Below are 18,530 nucleotides of genomic sequence, written 5' to 3' on the forward strand. Positions count from 1 at the left end.
GGCGCGCAAGTTAGCGAGGCTCCTGGAGAGGCGACAGACCACCTTCTTGGCTGCCTCTCTTTGTTGCTCTACCTCCTCTGCCCTGGCCGCAGCCGCCTGCAGTGACTCGTGACTGCCCGCCAGCCGACGCAGCCTGCGACGTGAGGGAGGGGGACCCTGGGCGCCCCCGGCCCGCCCTCGCGCTCGGTCTTCGTGGATTCGCCCGCAGCCGCCGCCTGCGCGCAGCCACCTTTCCGGCGCGCGTGCCTGGCAGGCCAGCGAAGCTCTCCTGAGGCAGCGAGACGCGGCCGCGCCGGGTGCGTGGCAAGCGCCCCTTCCCTGTGCTGGCTGGGGCTGGTCCCGCGCGCGCCCGCCCGCCCGCGCGTGTGCGCGTTCCTCACCGCAGCCCAGGCGCCAGGGGCAGAGCCTCGGCTGGCGCGCGCCCCGCCCCGCCCCCCCTGCGTGCGCGCGCTCTCCTATCCTCCCTCCCTCCCTCCCTTCCCGCCTCCCCCGCGCGCCCCTCCCCTCGCGCCCCTCCCGCGCCCTACATCCACCGCCCGGCCGAGGGGGCTCAGTCCGCAGCCACCGCCGCCGCCGCCGCGCTCCGGCTCCTGAGCAGGCAGCCGCCGCCGCTGCGGTCTCCTAGACAGCTGCGCGGGCGAGCATCCCAGGCAGTAAGCCCGCTTTCTCTCCGCGTGTGCGTGCGTGCGTGTATGCCTCCTGCCCGGCCAGCCCGCGTCCCGGGGGAGCGGCTGCCCTCCTGCCCCGCCGCCGCCGCCGCCGCTCGGGGCCGTCCCCCCTCCGCCCTTGGGCCGGGCTGCTCCGACCTGCAGGGTTTGGTACCTGCGCTGCGGCCTCGAGGCTCCGCCGCCTCCATGCGGCTTCGGGGGGGAGGTGCCCCTGGCTGTGGGGTGCGGGACCCGGGGATGGGGATTGGGAAGTCCTTCCCCAGGCTTTGGCCACAGTGGGGATCCGAAGGGAGCGAGGTAGAGGTAGGGGGCGGGAGGGAAATGGGGGCTCCTCGCTTTTTCCTCAGCAGAGATGACATGGGGTGGGATTGAAGAAGGGGGCTTTAGCCTTCTCACCCAGGATGGCGGGCAGTGGGGGTGGGGCGAAGTGGGGTGCACCTTTTGGTGCTGGATGTGATTATGTGGGGGACTCCTTTGGTTTCTTTCCTCACCAAGGATGGCGCCTGTTGGGTAGAGGAGGTGGGACCTGCCTCGGTTCATTCCGCGAGGATGGCAGGGGTGTGGATGAGAGGGAGTAGGAGTGAAGAAGCTCCACGGTTTTCTTGTAGGTCTTCAGGGGTGGGAGAAGGGGAGGGAGGGGGCTGGTTGTGGTTATGCTGTCCTGGAGGAATGGCAGTGGTTTGGGGAATGGGGGTGAGGAGAAGGGGAGTAGATTTCAGCTTCAGCGTGGAACCTAGAGAAGCAAGAGACAGGTTCTGTAACCCAGGCTGAGCCTTAGACAGGTGGGTTTTCAGACCTGCAGGGTGTGACCTGTTTCAAAAAGCCTCAGATCCTTACTAGATCCTGGCCTAGTCTTTGGAAGACGGGTTTCTGCTTTTGAAGTTTTTCTCTCTTCCATGGCTTAGTCTTTCAGGACTAGGTACAGGTTTGAAAATCAGCAAGGCCAAGGGAAACACTGAGTTTGGTTCCTGTTACCTGCTGTATTATTTTCTGCACTTGGGAACTTGTGAGTTTCTCACTTCTTTTTAATTGCTCTTTACCATAAAATAGGGCGTCACACTAGGAAAAGGAGAAAAGTGAGATTCCAGGTATGGTTTTATAATTTTCTGAAGGGCAAGAGTTACATCCTACATCCTTCTAACATTTTTGCTTGGTTGCCAGAAGAGTAGAAGTAGTAGGAAAAATGTCTATCTTTGCTGGAAATCCTCTGTACTATTCATTGAAATTATTCCATTGGGACCATCTAAGTAAGCCCCCTTTGGTTTGAATTTGGAATAGATCCAGTTTTTCTAATTGGAGCCATCATTTTGTAATTGCTTGTGATTATTTTCTGGGTTATCAAATGTATGGCAAGCTTATAGAATACCAGGATTTTTTTTTTTCTATCTTGATTAAGACAGTTTTAATGTATGTGACGTTGCTCCTTGGAATTGAGAGCATTAGAAGAATAGCACACATTTAAATTGTGGGCCACATGGAATTAGGCAAAGATTTCCCATTCTAGGAACTCATCCCAAAGAACAGCCTTTCCCCATTCCGTACACTAAAACAAACAAACAAACAAACCAAAAAAAATCCACTGTGGGGTTTCTAGGATGGTAGTTTTGCCCTTGGAAACTCATGTTCATGTTTGCTCAAGGCTATGTATTAAAAAAGCATGGACCTTTAATGTGGTAGGGGTATAAAGCTTTCCCATTTTGGTTACATAAGGTTCCAATCAAGTCTTTATCTTCAGTCTTTAAAAATGCTTATTTTTCATTTTTAAGGACAAATATAATCTTTATGCAACAGGAAATTACTCAGATGGGCCATGATTTGTGCAAGCCCTCTCACAATAAGTACATATTTGGAGGGTACCATATACATTCTGTAACTAAATATGTCTTTTGGGAAACAAAGCTACCATACCCATATTTCAGTTTTTGGAAAAGGAAGACATGTTTTTTTAAAGCAAGTCTAGGTTTTCAGAGAAACTTAAAAAGAAATTGTCTGTAATTTAAATAAGTTAAATTCCTCTTGTATAATAATAATTCATTGGAGCAATTTACCATGTATTAAATTAATGGATCACTCAAATGAGATAATTACTGCTGAAAATTTTAAACTGGAAATATTAATATAAGTGGAAATACAATGTGAACCTCCAGGATTGAAATAATGCATTTATTTATGTGACTACATATACCATTCCTAATAGTTATATGATATATATTCTGTACTTATGCAACAGTGAGATAAATAGGATGTTTTTACAACATGATATTTTGTGTTCCTCTGTGGAATAGAATGCAGAAACTGGTAAAAAATCTCCTACAAAGAGCAGTGTGTTGGTGGGAAGTGGGCCATAAGTTTCTCTTTAGACAAAAGTAATAAACAGTGTTTTAATTGAATGAGAACTTGCTGTTATTCTGTGGGATGCAGGGGGGTGATGAAGAACTTTCAGAAATTGGCAGTATGATCAAAATATATTTTAAATATTCTTAAATATTTTGCCAATACCCATAGGGAAAAAATCAAGCTTTTTGTGAGAAATTGACTCTCATACCCTAAGTTTGGATACTATTTATTTATTTCTGTACTGGGGGCCAAACCAAGAGTCTCACACAGAGTAGGCATATGCACTTACCACTGAGGTACATCCTCAGCCCAAGTTTGGACATTAAAAAAAGCTAGCATTTTGTTGAAGAAATGGGTAGGTAATCTCCCGAGGCTTCTCCTTGTTTTTTTTTTTTTTTTCCTACCTCCTGGCTGCCTTCTTTCCCTTAACCCCCCCCCGCCCATCCCCCACCCCCTTCAGCAACATTATTTTTTATAACCTGGTGGGAGTGGAACAAAATTCCTGCTTGCTTGAACTATATGCCTTGTCTCTGGCTGGGGTCACAGGGAGTATATTGCAATTATTTTATCTTAGATCTTTTCTTTCAGCTCCTTTTCCACAAGAGTAAAGAAAGTTTCTTTCTTGTCAGCGGAGTACTCAGTTAAGCATAATATATGACCATTTGTTTATTCAACAAACATTTACAGTGTTACTTCCTTGTACCTGGTTCCTGGATACCAGGTGGATAAGAAATTGCTCCTGTCTTTCTGGTGCAGTTATTAAAATGAAACATGTAGGCCATGAGTTTGTAGGGAATAATCAAAAGAGATGCCTGGCCTTGCTTCAGCCTTGCAAAGAGTGGAGTCCTTTCTTTACAGTGACTTAGTCATTGTAACAGTTCTACCTCACCTTCCCTCTGACACATACTTTTTCATTTTGGTTAACACAAATATCCTCAGATTCAACCAGCCAGGGATTGAACCTATCTGAAAAAAATTGTATCTCTATTAAACTTGTAGGGACATTTCTTTTGTTATTATTCCCTACACAATATAATATAAAACAGTATACAATTTGCATTGTATCGACACCATAAGTCATTTGAGATGATTCACAATCCATGGAAAGGTGTGTAAGTTTTGTGAAACTACTATCACATTTTATGTGAGGCTTGATCATCTGTGGATTTTGGTAGCACAGGGAGGTCTTGGAATCTGGTGCTGAAAGATGGTTTTGATATTGTTCCTAAGCCATCTTAGACTCTATGGGCTTTCTTTAATTTTTTTTCATTATTTTTAAAACGTTTTCTGTTACTGTTATTTTGTCTTTGGTTGGATGAGGCAGGGTTTCATGTAGGCTGGCATCAAATTTCTTATCCCTTTGCCCCCTAGTGCTAGCATTACAGGCATGTACCACCTTGTTCAGTTCTTAAAAAAAATATAATTGCACATATTTTTGGTACAGTATGATAGTTTGATCCATGCATACACTATAAAGATGTTTCCTATAAATTAAATGGAACAAAGATGTACTGATGTTTAAATTCATCTTTATAGTACTGTTTAGAGTAGTGAGAAGTGGATGATTATGAGCTTTGTTATGATTTAAAACATCTTCTCATAGCAAATTGAGCCCTTCCCCAATTATTTTTCTGTGGTCAACTTTGAATTAAGGATAATCATATGATGGAGCCTAAAAGACTGAATGGTACTTAATAGTGGCTCGATGAACCTTTGATCTGCAGGGTACCTCCTGAGATCTTGGAGAATCCCTATGTTTGTGAACTGTGCTAGAGTAGTAGTTTCCAACCACAGGGAATTTGCCACACAGGGTTTGTTGGACACTGTCCAGGAGACATTTTTTGCCAGATGCACTTCCTGGCATCTCGTCAGTAGGGGCCAGGATGCTGCTTAAATATCCCAGAACTCTTAGTGCAGGACCCACTGTGAAGAAGTGTGCAGCCCGAAGTCTCAGTAATGCCGAGGCTGATGTAATTTCCTCTACAAAACACAGTAAAATGTAACTCTAAGAGAGGAAAGGACAAAAACAGTGTGTTCATGTGCCTGAGTTGGCTGAGCTCATTTGATTATACTTCAAAGTGGCCAGTTCCTGCACCTCAACCTGAATTGTTAGAATAACAGTTCCCAATTATGACACTGTTCCAGTCACTTTTATACACAATATATTCTTTTATTTGATAAATGCAGAACCGGCCTCAGAGAGGTAGAGCCACTTGCCCTAGGTCTTACAGCTGGTTAGCATTGGAAGTAAAGATCAAAATGAAGATCATGTAACTTCTTCCTCTAAGTTCATGGTTTTGAGCACACCTTTAACACCATTCAGAGTCTTAACAAAATGAAAATTTCTATATGTCCTATATACCATTGAACTTGCGTGAGAGTAATTAAAACCAGGAATGTTAAAATTTAATCATATTTGGACTAAGTTGCTTGAGGTAGGGTGCAAAGGGGAAGTGGCATTAATTGACCTACTACCTCTCAGGAAGTGTGCTAGTTGAGTCAACACCCATGATCTCATCTGATCCTCACAGCAGCTCTGCAGTGCATTTCAAAAATGAGAGTGACAGTGGGATTTGAACTGATGTCCCATAGCTAAGCCACTGTCCTTGCAGCCGTCTGTAAGATTGGTGGTAGGTTTAAGAGCTAGGTAGAAGGAGAGAGGAAAATACTTGGTACTGGATAAAAAGTAATTTCAGCTGGGTGTGGTGGTGCACGCCTTTAATCCCAGAACTTGGGAAGCAGAGGTAGGAGGATCACCATGAGTCCAAGGCCACCCTGAGACTACATAATGAATTCCAGTTCAGCCTGGGCTACAGTGAGACTGTACCTCAAAAAACCAAAAAAAAAAAAAAAAACAACACCACCTAATTTCAGAGTTGTTGACAATGGATTTAGATTCAGGTTGTGAATTTCTGTTCTTTCCTCAACTAGTGAGAATTGAATTCGGAATGGAATTTGATCTAGAGGTCTCCCCATAGTGAGTGACATTATGATTGCTATTTTGGAGAATTTCATTCTCTAGTTTACCTAAATATTTCAGGCAGTACTTTGATGACCATGAACCCAGAAGTAATCTGCTTTTACATCCTTTCAGTAAGTCATCTTCTACCTTCCTTAGACTGTCTTGTAGAACTCCATAATATCAGAAACTGGCTTTGTCTTTTTACACAATTTAAACATTTGTACTCACTGTGAAAGGTTCTAGAATAAACATCATCAAATTCATATTTGTGTTTTCCATATGGGGTGTTTTGTTTTGACAGCTAAATATTTATTTTAACTTTTGATGTGTTTTGTTTTAGAGCATAAAAATTGGGGGGAAAATCCAGTAACAATTGTATTTTGTCTGAAAAGCGTTCCTTGTGTGCATGGGCAGAGAAAGGACCTTGTATTTCATTTCATATACTTTAAGTTGGAAAGGAATCTTAACCATGATTCTCAAGGGCCAAGACGCAGGAGGAAAAAAGGAACTATTATTTAGATAAAATGCATATTTTGATAACCACAGTGGATTGTCAACTATAGATTGTGATTATAGTAATAATGACCTGATCCTTATGACAGCAATCAGCCACTTGGGTAATCAGCCACTGTAGGCAGGCATGCTTTTAATCTATTTTAGTTTATTATATTTTTGCAGTGTGGGAAATATAACCACACCTTGCGAGTGCTAAGCAAGTGCTAGACCACTGACCTACATTCCCCAGATATGCCCCACTCTTCTCAGATAAGCTTGTGAGATCTGGTAAAACTTAGAAGAATGCGTAATGCTTTTTGTAAAATCAAAATGTTCAATGATATAAAGAGCAAATTTCATTATAGGAAAATACATGAAATATAGGAAAACCTTCAAGAAAAAAATTAAAAAGCCAAGTATGTCAACTACCGAAAAATCAGTGAGATATCATGTGTATCTCCTAAAAATGCAATTTGTTTTTTAATTGTGGACTCAAGTGCATTTGAGTGTTTCCAAATTTTAAAATGTATCCTTGCTTTTTAAGTTTTTTTGGTTTGAAACTACCAAAAAATTACGTGAGTGCCTATTGCTTTTCTAGTTAGTGCCCTGCATGCAAAAGGGGAGGACCAACTACAGACTCCTGCTGGTATTCCCTTCATTTTCCTATAAAGAGACTGACACTCTCACAGACAGAGATCCTTAGAATGCCAGTGTCAAAATTTTTCCTTCTTGATTTTTTTTCAAGTTTGAATTTCTAGGTTTGTACACATATGGTAAATTTACTTTTCCTACCTAAAAACTCTTCAATGTTAAGATCTTCTTGGTGACCTTCTCAAAAAAAAATCAAGCCTTTCTGGTGGACATATCAAAATCACAATTATTTCTTAATTGTGAAACAATATCAAAATTGTAAGCAGTGTAGGAAATTTCCACATTATTTACTAAATTCAAAGTGAATATTAGTAATGCAGAACCTCTTACGTGAAATTGCCCTTAGTATATATTTCCCCCTGTCCTGTGGGGAAAGTACCAAGGTGTACGAAGTATGCCTTTGGTATATATATATATATCAACTTTAATACTCTTTTCACATGATTAACCTGGGAGACTACATGGAAAGCATTTTTTTCTTTATCAGATGAGATGTATATCTAAATTGTGGGAGAAAATACTAGCCATGCAGTCATGAAGCGTGTGCATGCACACACACACTTGTTATTTTATTTTATTTTTAAAGTATATTTCTTTCATTTTAATTTTTTGTTACTTTCATTTATTTATTTGAGAGTAACAGACAGAGAGAGAAAGAGGCAGATAGAGAGAGAAAGAATGGGCGCGCCAGGGCCTCCAGCCACCACTGCAAACGAACCAGCCGCGTGCGCCCCCTTGTGCATCTGGCTAATGTGGGTCCTGGGGAATCAAGCCTGGAACCCGGGTCCTTAGGCTTCACAGGCAAGTGCTTAACTGCTAAGCCATCTCTTCAGTCCCTCTTGTTATTTTAACTTGGCACCCCAAAATACCAGTTCTTTATGTTTCTTCCTATTTCCCCCGCATGAAGACATTTCTGGAGCTCTGTGGGTCCCACTTTCTACATGTCCCTTTGCAGATCTTTTCACTCTCAGGGTGATTGGTTTCAGCCCATCTCAATCTGCACACCTTCCATTTTCTCAGTCTCAACCTCTACTCCTTCCCTTAGCCCCATTTACCACTGTTGAAGCTAACCTACCTGGAGTAGGCCAGGTCTGTTTCTTAGCTTTTTCCAGGGCAGAGGTGAGGTGAGAAGATTTGGTGTCACTCAGTACAGAGGTATCACTGACTGGTTAGGTCAAACAAAATACACATGGAGCCAGCGTTGGTTCTGTATACCTGTAAACCTGTGGATGCCAGGGCCCTCGCACATGCTTAAGTATGCCAGATGATGAATTTGGATGCTGATTGACAAGGGTTTACTGTGTGAACAAATGAGAAAGCTGTAACCTTGCCTAGAGCTGTGCTGAGGGGCAGTTTTGTCTCTGCTTGTCACTGTGGCCTGGCAGTGGGCATGTGCACCATCAGCACGTGGCCCACTTTTCCAGCTTTCCACAGTGCACTATTTCTTGTCAGAAAATGGATTTTTTTTCAGATTTAAACCACTGAGATGTACTGCATTTTGAACTACAATAGATATAAAACGCAGAAGATTCATGCAGACTTTTGATGCATTGAATCCTAGAGAAAAGGACCCTTTAGTGCTTCTGGATTTATATTTTATTTGCCCACAGAAAATATGTGCTATATCTTCCAAGACATGAAATGTTCCATAGACATTCTAATCACAAGAATTTATAATATCTACAAGGTTTTGTTTTATTTTTATTTTCTTTATTGGAGACAAGTTCACATTGTGTAGCCCAGCCTATTCCTGAACTACTAGCAATCCTCTCTTTGCCTTCCAATTGCTGGCAGTTCAGGAGTCATCCACCACACCTGGCTCTACAGGGGCTTATACGTACCTTTCTTTACTAGAAAAATTATAGCTGGGAATACAGAGGCTTTACGGGAAAAATTGTTTTGTTGAGGATAATACAGAACTAAATCTGTTTACTTGAATAGTTAATAAATCTTATCACTTGCTTCCGTTTTAGAGTCTGGCTAGGGCTGTTGGATGCCTGTCCAATTTGAGATACGTGATTTGTTAGGAAGGCACTAAGGGCTGGCTTTTTAGTGAACTCTGTCAGGCAGTTTTATACGTTGTTCTTGTTTGTGAAGCTGATTACTAGCATAAGTGTAATCAATCATTTTCATTTTCCTGTGGCTAGGGGAGTTGAAATAACGTGTTTCTCCTGGGTTCCTCAGAAACCACATACTCTGAGTCTCTCTAAGTGGATCTAGACATCTGAAATAGCAAAATATATGCTCTTTGAAAATTTATAAGAAACATCCTATAAGTGACTCTAGTTTACTGAAAACAGTAAAATAATTTATGTATTCAGATACCTTCTAGAAACTAAAGAGGCTTTTTTAGCCTCCCAGCCAAGATTCTACACCTCCATATACATGTACATATACATGTACATGTACATGTACATGTACATATACATGTATACATATACAAGTTTCAAACCAATTCTCTTCTGGACCACAAGAGATGGCTTCTTCTTCTTCTTCTTTTTTTTTTTTTGCTCATTTTTTTAAAAATTTATTTATTTGAGAGTGACAGACACAGAGAGAAAGACAGATAGAGGGAGAGAGAGAGAATGGGCACGCCAGGGCTTCCAGCCTCTGCAAACGAACTCCAGAGGCGTGCGCCCCCTTGTGATGGCTTCTTTTAAGGAAAGAACTGGGAAGGATTTTTCCAATGTATTTTCTACTTTATTATTGTGTATTTCCACTCTGAGAAAAGACATTTTGGTACTCATAATCCTAGCATATGGGAGATAGAAACAGAAGGATCATACATTCGAGGCCAGCCTGGAACCATTCTTAAAAATAATAAAAGAAAGAAAAGAAACCAAGACAACAATTCAATATGATATGGTGGTGACAGATTATTCCTTTATGTACAGATAAAGCAGCTGGCTTAAAAAAAAAGTGTGTGTGTGTGTATGTGTACGCACATGTGTGGGGGTCAGAGGACAACCTCAGCACATGTTTATCCTGTCCTTCTACTTTCTTTTGACACACTTTTGCTGTTATGTGTGCACCAGTCTAGATGACCCTCTGGCTTCCAGATTCTCCTGGCTCCACCTCCTATTGATGTGGGCATGTTGGGATCACAAATATGTGCACCACTTTCTATCATCAGACATTACATGAGTGCTGGTAAAAGGCTGGCAGGTTTTGCCATCTCCATAGCCCTCTGGGCAGCTAGTATTTTAAGATAATATCATTTCTTTTTTTTTTTTTTTTTTGGTTTTTTGAGGTAGGGTCTCACTCTAGCCCAGGCTGGCCTGGAATTCACTATGAAGTCTCAGGGTGGCCTCGAACTCACAGCGATCCTCCTACCTCTGCCTCCCAAGTGCTGGGATTAAAGGTGTGTGCCACCACGCCTGGCTGATAATATCATTTCTGTACAGCACATTGTGTCTGTCCATTGGAGGCTTCTGATTGGATGAATGTGATAAATGTGCATATCCATCAAATTATTATCATAAATAATATATATATTTTTCACCCCTCTCAATTTTTTTCTGTGTGTCAGGCACCCACTGATCTACCTTTTTGAGAACCCCTTTCCAAACCACAGAAGGTTGTGTAACCCCTTCTAACAAAAGACCAGATTTACATCTAAAATGCTATTGCATTATCTCTGTATAAGATGAAGTAACATTACAGAGGACTTGTAGGTGTTGATGTTCTAGAATATTTTTTCTGGATTGACTTCTAGTAAACTACTTGGCTAATAGCTTAATTACATATTTGGACCAAAGGAAAGTTACAACCAAGAGAGAAATAATTGTGATGAACAGAAGAGCAGTGTGTGTTCTCGAGCAGTTCCTGTGAAATGTCAACTTGTCAAGAGCAGGATGGATCATGAAAATTTTGTATCACCCTTTTCTGTAAAGTTATAAAAAGGAAGAAATGCTTTACATTTATATACAGTTAGCAGTTTCTAAAAGATGTTTCTAGAAGGCATATTTTCTGGGAAGTTGGTCAGGTGGTTTCATCATGGCACAAACATCATGGCATACATGCGCACACCTCGATGGGGTGGCTTTTTACACATCTGTACACGTTGCAGCCTATTGCTCCTAAGTACAAACTGTAAAGCATGTTACTATACTGAATACTAAAGGCAGTCACAACACAATGGTAACTACTTGTGTATGTAAATATAGAAATGGTAGAGAAAGAGCCCATGAGCCCACAGATTTAAAGTAGATTTCAGGGGAAATTGTCTATGCACAGACTGTATGCCCTCTTTACCCATTTACATGCACAGTAAGCTTTCAGTGTACTAAATTCTGCTTTGTCATTAGTACATTCAACTGAATTAATAATAATTTTGGGGCAGTTTAAGGACTACTGTAGTGAGATACAATTTGTCCCTTTCTCCTCCCACAGATGCTCACACTGTTCCATTGCTCTCACTCTGGACTGATTTTTTATCATTTCTGCCCTCTCTGTCTGCCTTCCTGGATTTTTTCCCCTCAGTGTCTTTCCTGTCTCTTGAAGCTACTCTTCTCATACTGTTCTGCTTTCTCATGCAAAAGCCAGTTTTATAAACATTTCCCGACTGAGTGGGCAGCAAATGGAATAATTCCAGCATATAAGATAGCGTCTTTGGGCTTTGTGTCTTTTCATGTTGTGATTCAATAAACATCTACCAAAACCTGCACAAGGTGTATGGCCCAAAGAATGAAGCCTAACACAAATTATGCATTTTAGGTTATTATAATGGTCCATCAGTTATGGCACATGTACCACACCCATGAAAGATGTTAATGATGAGAGATGCTGGCATGGGAGTGTGGAAGAGGTATATAGTAATTTAGTATTTTTCCACGTAATTTTTCTGTAAGCCAAAAATTGCCCCCAAAGAGGAATTTCTTTTGACTAAAAAAAAATGCTCATACACTAGAATTTCAGAAATATGAAGACTTTATAGGCACTTTTTATTAGTTCCTTGTAGGTAAAGGTAGATACTTGCTTTTCAGTGTGAGGAAAATAAGGACTGTTATTCTCGAGTGATAGAATTTGTGGCCAGGGCCCATGGAAGGGTGAAGTATGAGAAGTCCTGCCATGCACAGTGCCCAGTTACACAATACTGGCCAGGACACTGAGCCTGGGCTTGAGTCATGCCCTTTCTGCCACCTACTGAGATACCATTCCACCTCTGTGGCAGTCTTGACCACTTGACTGTTCTACAACACGGGCTGTCCTTATGTGGCCCTTGCATTCATGGTTGTCAGTGGCAACAGTGACCTTTGATGAATTCGTGTCTGCCCCCTGAGCCATTATCCAGATCGGAGCTTGATTGCTTTGGGCCAAAGGCTATTTTGTAGCTTATAGAAGCACACACAGACCTGACACAAGCACTTCTGGCAGCCAGTTGGTATTTCAGCTCTGCAGTAAGTGTGAGGTAGGAAGCTAACGTAGGTCTGCCTATAAATGGTTTCCTTATATTGGAACTGGGAAACTGTGATGAGCAGCTACAAATATGCATTGCTTTCCTTAGCTTGGCTGTGAAAACAGAACATTCTATGGTAGGTGGTAGTACAGGGAATTACTAAGAGGGCCATTGAGACTGAGGAAGGAAACAGCTGATGTTATAGAGATGTTAAAATCACCAAAGGAAAACCCTGACAAGGCATCAAGGATTGCAAGACAAAGCTGGAGATCACACAGGCAATGGGTGTCATCAGGATGCAGGTGTCCCTGAAATTTTCCATTGGGTGAGAGAAAACTTCCTAGTTCATATAGTTCTCTGAGAAAAAAATACTACAAGGGGAGCTGATTTTAGAGTTCCCCTCATTTAAATTACTGAACTTTCTCTTGGGTATCAGAAGCAATTATGTGGCTGGAGATGTAGCCCAGAGAAAGCATGCACAGAGCCCAGGTTTCCATCTATAGGACAACCAAGGAAGTTATGAATGGATCTGTATGTATAGTTTGTCATGCTTTTATTAGACAAAGCGTTACTTACCATTTCTTGATTTCAGTGTTCACCATTGAATGATATATATGTGGTACTTCCTCTGTTTGAGGTACCAGATTTTGTACGAGGGGAGGAGAAAAAGAAGGGAATGAAAAGGTCTCTCTCTTGACTCACAGCCCTTGATGGAGGCTAGGGTTTCCAGCTCAGTAGCAAGCATAGCTGGTCACCCTGGTGGCAGTGATGAGCCACGTAGTGACATGTTCAGCTCATTCCCTTGAGTCACAGAATACATTTGTTTCACAGGTAGAGAGGGTAGGCTTGTGTTAATCTTGAAGCTCAGCAAAAATCACACTCCCTTGTCGCTGGAAGCATAGTTGTCCCCTAGTATCCAAGGAAATTCAGTCCTAAGACCCTCTTCTTGGGATGCCAAAATCTGCAGCTACTCGAGTCCCTTACATAAATTGGAGTATTATTTGCATATAATCTATGCAGTGCTCTTCTTTCAATTTTAATTCATCTATAGATTACTTTTAGTATCTAAGAAACTACCTGTGCTGTGTCCTGATTGTTACACTCTATCAATTAGTGAATAAGAACTAAAGTCTGCACATGCTCAGTATACATGCAATTTTCTTTTTGAACATTTTCCATCCAAAACTGATTGAAAGGGCATGTGCAGAATCTGTGGATGTAGAGGGTCAACTATGCCTGCAAGGATTAGTTGCAGAGGCTTGTGGGGCAAGTATATGATAGCATCATTTTGTCTGAGTAATGTTTATTTGCTTGCTTCTTTCCCTCTTTTCTCTCCCTTAATCGTCCCTTCATTCTATTTCCTCTTTATCTTTTTATTTATTTATTTATTTTTAGAGGTAGGGACTCACTCACCCAGGCTGACATGGAATTCACTATGTAGTCTCGGGCTGGCCTCGAGCTCACAGTGATCCTTCTACCACTGCTGGGATTAAAGGCGTGCACCACCACACCCATCTTCTCTTTCTCTTTTTTAAAATATTTATTTATTTAAGAGAAAGAGGGAGAGAGGGGGAGACAGAGAGAAGGAAAATGAATGTGCCAGGGCCTGTAGCTACTGCAAATGAACTCCAGACACGTGCACCACCTTGTGCATCTGGCTTACATGGGTAGTGAGGAATCAAACCTGGGTCCTTAGGCTTGGCAGGCAAGTACCTTATTCGTTACGCCATCTCTTCAGCCCTCTATACTTAGTCCAGTTATTTTCGAATTTTCTGTTAAAGAGCAAGGAGGACTTTGGCCAAAGTACGCAAACCATTTGAGCACTGTACTTTATAATTTTCTAGCATGGTGTTATTGTTGCAGTTTTTATGAATAAAATGAGGCTTAGCTATTTTGCAAAGGTTTTTGACATGTAAGTTGAAAGTGGGATTGTGTCAAGTTGTAAACTCAGTTATCATCCCTGCCACTTTTAAAAGCCCCATAATTTTTCTTTATATGTTTCTCATCATCCCTGGAGCAAATAACAGCAGCAAACATGTGGATGTGAAGGATTTTCTCTGTGGCTAATTGATTGGAGCAGCACTGCCCATTTGTTAGTTTACTGGTGCCAAATCCTGCTACTGACAAGTATGGAGCTGAGTCCATCATCACATGAAATCAACAAATGTTTGTTTAGTGCTTATTCCAATGCGCAAGGCACTTTGCTGGGCGTCTACTTGCTTTGGGGAAGAATAAAGCAGAAGTCATCTCTTCAGGCATGGAAAGTCCAATCTAATTGGAAATGCTATTAGGAACACAAAGAATATTGAACTAGGCAGGGCAGGGAGTGGAGAGTGTTAGGAATTTTTGAATCCTAGCCTGAGTTATGTCAGTACCATTTGATCCTCTGGGAAAATAATTCCCTCACTGAGAGCTTCAGTTTATAAAAAGGAAATTGGACTAGATCATTTCTTAGACATTCTGTGAATTTGTTCATAAATGTGGAGACATTTAAGAAGATGGTATATTCTCTTTTGCCAAATGAGATATCTGAATACTCAGATTTTGGAGTCATTCACATCAGAGATTCTCAAATGGCAAAATCTATACAAACATTCCAAAATTTGAAAAAAAATAAAGGACTTCTGATCCTAAGATTTCAGATAACATATACTCAACCTATGTATATACATATTTTGTTTTGTTTTGTTTTTCGAGGTAGGGTTTCACTAGCTCAGCCTGACCTGGAATTCACTATGTACTTTCAGAGTGACCTCGAACTCATGGTGATCCTCCTACCTCTGCCTCCTGAGTGCTGGGATTAAAGGTGTGTGCCACCACGCCTGGCTATCAACCTATATATGTTTTAATTGCTATTGTATGATGCCTCTATTCATACTACATACTTATATTAATTATGACTACATATCAGTACTTCTCCATGTGGTGTTCCTGGACCTAGAGCACAATTAGCACCTAGGAGCTTATTAGAAATGCAAATTCATTAGCTGTACCTCAGACATGCTGAGTCAGAAGTGCTGGGGATAGAACCCAGCCGTCTGTGTTATAACAAACCCCTTCTTCACTCAGGGAATTCTGATGCCCAGTGAAGTGTGACGATAGGAACTTGGAGCAGTGGTTCTCAGCCTTGGCTGTATATAAGCTCCATCTAGGGAAGCTTCATTGGGGTCAGAGCACTGTTTTGTGCTGCTATGTCAGAAACTTTGAGATTGTGTGATTTCAAAAGAGCAGAAATCTATTTCTTGCAGTTTTGAAGACTGAGAAGCAAAGATGTAGCTGCCACAGATTTATGTTCTTGTGATGCTACTCACCATTTTTCCAAGATGCTGTGGTACTTCACCCTCTCAAACTGAGGGATGCTGTGTCTTCACATAAAAGAAGTGGAAGCCCCAAAGAGACACCCCCCCCATCTAGTCCGTTTATAAGTGAACCTAATCCAACTCACCAGGGCTCCACCCTCATGACTTCTTCACATTCTCTGGGCTCTACGTCTTACTATTGTCATATTAGGTTTTAAAATATCTTTTAGAGAACATAGAAGCATCAAACTCTTGCATAAAGGAAGGCTAGAAGAGTTGTTAAAAAGAAGAAGAGAGAGGAAATAATATTAAGTGGGCAGCCTCAACTACTATGCAGTGTGTGGAGTTTAGCATGGCCTTCAGTAGTATCCAGCTTTGGCAACATTTTTGTTGCAGCCTCTGGCTAAGAGTCATCCTTCGTAAGCCAGGTGTATTGCACTGGGAAGGTGAGCTCAATGGGAAAGAGATCATTTGTGGTGAAAGACAGAAAGTCTAGAGTGCTGAACTAGACAGTGGAGCCTCTTTGGTAAGATCTTTAATCCTATTCCTGAGGGAGGAGTCTTCATGGTCTAATCACCCCTTAAGGGTCCACCTCTTAATACTATCACATTAGATATTAAGTTTAAACATCTCAGTTTTTTCTTTTCAATGTCTAAAGTTTGAAGGGAACACATTACAGCCATAGTAAGGACCTTGCCATCATGAGTCACTCTAGCTCCCCAGACGCAGCCAATTTTCAGAATCACTGGTTATGGGGAGAGTAGAAGCAACATTTGGTTCTGCAGTGGTCATGAGCCTATGGGACAGTGAGGCAGTCAAAGCCAGGTCTGAAGTGAGGAGTTACTTAGAGTCCTAGCAAAAGGCCTTGAATTTCATGGTAAGAAATTTGGCCCTTAAATGATAAAGAAGGAAGGTTTTTTGAGAAAGGAGATTTTTAAGTTGAGGTGGTGTATTGGAGATGTCATTCTGACACCTATATGATGAAGGAATTTTATGCATAACATTAAGAACTGTAATGAAATAGCTAAGGTACAAAATTATAATGGGTGAAACTTAAGACAACAGAAATAAAGTCAAGGAAGAGGAAGTGTGAACACTTTCAAGGGATTGGGAAAATGGTTCAGTGATTGAAGGTGCTTACTTGCAAAGCTTGCCAGCCTGGGTTCAATTCCCAAGCCTCCCATGTAAGCTCTGCTGAGTTCATTTGCAGTGACAAGGTGCTCTGGTTTGCCACGCGTGCATGCATGTACACACACACACACACACACACACACACACACACAAATATATATATTTTTTAAAGAAAACTTTTTTTTTGAGATAAGGTCTCGCTGTAGCCAAGGCTGACCTGAAATTCACTATGTAATCTCAGGGTGGCCTTGAACGCATAGCTATCCTTCTACCTCTGCCTCCTGAGAGTGCTGGGATTTAAGGTATGTGCCACTCTTCCCGGCTAAGAAAGCTTTTTACTGCAGGAAAAATGAGTAGGGCTTGGTGAGGATTGTAAGGATGTCAGATCTTAGAACGTTTTTGGTGTCAGACTCGGGAGGGTCAGTGCTCTTGATGCAGCTGTCAGGATTGTCATTTAGTGTCGATGCAGTCCTTTATCCTTCACTGCTTTGATTCAGTTTTAGTAGGGGGGGGCACAGAGAGTTACATAAAAATAGAAATTATAATCACCTAGAACGTTACCCATGGTCATCAAGTCAGAGGGAAAAAATGCGGCTTTCTTAACCAAAGAATGCTTGGAGTTGTGGGAAACTTGTAAACTTGGCAATGACTAATTCATGCCTCTCAGTCAATTAAGTGAATTTTTATCTTATCATTTGTTTTATTTGGGAGCTGCTGTAACAGCCATTGAAAGGACATTAATCTCCTTATTTTTAAAACAAAACAAAAATATCATTGGACATTAGGGCAAAGGACAAGAATTTCAAGGTTTTACCTTTTGACTTTAACAAATATTTGTCACTCCATTTTTCTTGCTAGATTTCACCAGTTGACTTGTGTTTTGTTTTGTCCCCATCTGTTCCTAATGCCTGATAATTTTAGCATTTTATATTCCATTTTGTTTTGGTTTTTCAAGGTAGGGTCTCACTCTAGCCCAGGCTGACCTGGAATTTTCTATGTAGTCTTAGGCTGGCCTTGAACTCACAGTGATCCTCCTACCTTGGCCTCCCAGGTGCTCTAATTAAAGGCATGTGCTACCATACCTAGATTGCATTTTTGAATGGTTTTTAAGATTCATATTCTATCTTTTTTTTTTTTTTGGTTTTTCGAAATAGGGTCTCACTGTAGCCCAGGTTGACCTGGAATGCCCTATGGAGTCTCAGGGTGGCCTTGAACTCACAGCAATCCTCCTACCTCAGCCTCCCGAGTGCTGGGATGAAAGGTGTGCACCACCATGCCCGGCTAAGATTCATATTCTTTTTGTTTGTTTGTTTGTTTGCTTTTCGAGGTAGGGTCTCACTCTAGCCCAGGCTGACCTGGAATTCACTATGGTGTCTCAGGGTGGCCTCGAACTCACGGCGATCCTCCTACCTCTGCCTAAGATTCATATTCTTAATGCTTTAATATACCAGTCAAAAACTAAATACATTTCTTTACTGTCCTTATTGACCAACAGATTCTTTCAAATTGCCTGAAAAAATAGCACTAAGAAGTTTTTGATAGTCTTTCGTGGAATGGTGAGAGGTACTACTCACCCTTCCACCTATTCT

At 41.6% G+C, this 18,530-nt stretch overlaps 1 protein-coding gene across 3 annotated transcripts in view; it reads left to right on the forward strand.

Annotated features, from left to right (window-relative positions):
* The first annotated feature begins 277 nt into the window (after positions 1-277).
* Positions 278-18,530, forward strand: part of Fhl1 (four and a half LIM domains 1) — a 65,469-nt gene continuing 47,216 nt past the window's right edge. For 2 of the 3 annotated variants that reach the window (XM_045140394.1, XM_045140398.1), the window contains exon 1: positions 545-653. The gene's annotated coding sequence lies outside the window, so the exon portion shown is untranslated. Of the gene's footprint in view, positions 297-544; positions 654-18,530 lie in introns of those variants that run through there. The other variant, XM_045140395.1, reaches the window with a different exon arrangement.

This window comes from Jaculus jaculus, chromosome X, assembly GCF_020740685.1.
Source record: "Jaculus jaculus isolate mJacJac1 chromosome X, mJacJac1.mat.Y.cur, whole genome shotgun sequence".
Classification (NCBI taxonomy): Eukaryota; Metazoa; Chordata; class Mammalia; order Rodentia; family Dipodidae; genus Jaculus; species Jaculus jaculus.